Consider the following 1,163-nt stretch of genomic DNA (forward strand, 5'->3'; position numbering starts at 1 on the left):
ATGATTTCGTTAATCGTTTTAGGCGCCTACGTCTTCGAGATCAGGCATAGACCCCCCCCCCGGCAAATCCTACTACTGGCGCGACACAGCATCCGGAATGTGAGAGAGGTTGAACAAGAAAGAGCTTCACACACTTGTCTGGTACGGATTTCAATTTAATAGGACGGAACAGCGTGAAGTGAAGTGAAGTGACTTGTTCAAGGATGTGACGTTTCACTCGATCTTGGAATCGAAATCGAAAGCGCAACATTATTCTTCGTGAACCCCAAACACTAAACACTAGGCCACGCGGCTGCAGATGTGCGTATGTTTTCGTGTGTGCGTATGTTTTCGTGTGTGCGCGTATTAATTAAAGATAATTCATGTTACAAATGTTTCCATGGCATGGTAGTTTATTTTTAACACGATATATTAAAGAATGTTATATAACATAATTTTAATTATCAAATATGCTAATTCACCATTCAGTTCTACAGGCGACATGATCCGTACATTCGTACCATAAATCGTTGTGTGTGTATGTGTAATTAGTTTTAGCAAACGAAATAACTAACCAATGTAGCTGAATATAAATATCTTGATTTGATCGGCAGTAGTCAACATTGGCAAATAGAATTCCTTCGAACGAGAATCCGGCCATTCTTCACTCAACAATGGAACCAGAACATACGTGAAGCGAAACGAATTCATTCTGTCTTTTCACAATTCTTTACGATCAAGTATCGTTCATTTCACGATTTCAGCATTCCCCCATCACTAACTCAGCTACTTTTAGCACGTCTCCTCTCTCGCTCTCCAATATTCTTCATTAACATTCCATACAAATACTTCTCATAGATATGTATATATATATATACACATATATACTCACAAAGCCTCCAGGTCTTACTCTCACTGCATTACTCTATTATCACCCAATTTCTACATTATCATAGTTTCTCCATATAACTGATTACTATCTATTAATGTATGCTCGACTTTGTGCAGTTTAATATTTGCAAACGGATATTTATGTTTTAACATTTCATTTTCGTAATTTCAAAATAGTTCAGCCCATCTTTTGGCTTAAATATATATTCAACTTTCCTATACAAAATAACGTTCCACTGGAATGAAACATTTGGCCATCTTTCAAGAATAAATTTCCTAAACTATGCGTCTAT

General features: G+C 36.8%; 1 protein-coding gene across 1 annotated transcript in view; it reads right to left on the minus strand.

Annotated features, from left to right (window-relative positions):
* LOC106882105 (fasciclin-1) overlaps window positions 1–1,163 on the minus strand; it is a 73,669-nt gene that overhangs the window by 61,775 nt on the left and 10,731 nt on the right. The gene's annotated exons all lie outside the window — the stretch shown is intronic.

Source organism: Octopus bimaculoides, chromosome 24 (assembly GCF_001194135.2).
Source record: "Octopus bimaculoides isolate UCB-OBI-ISO-001 chromosome 24, ASM119413v2, whole genome shotgun sequence".
NCBI classification, from domain to species: Eukaryota; Metazoa; Mollusca; class Cephalopoda; order Octopoda; family Octopodidae; genus Octopus; species Octopus bimaculoides.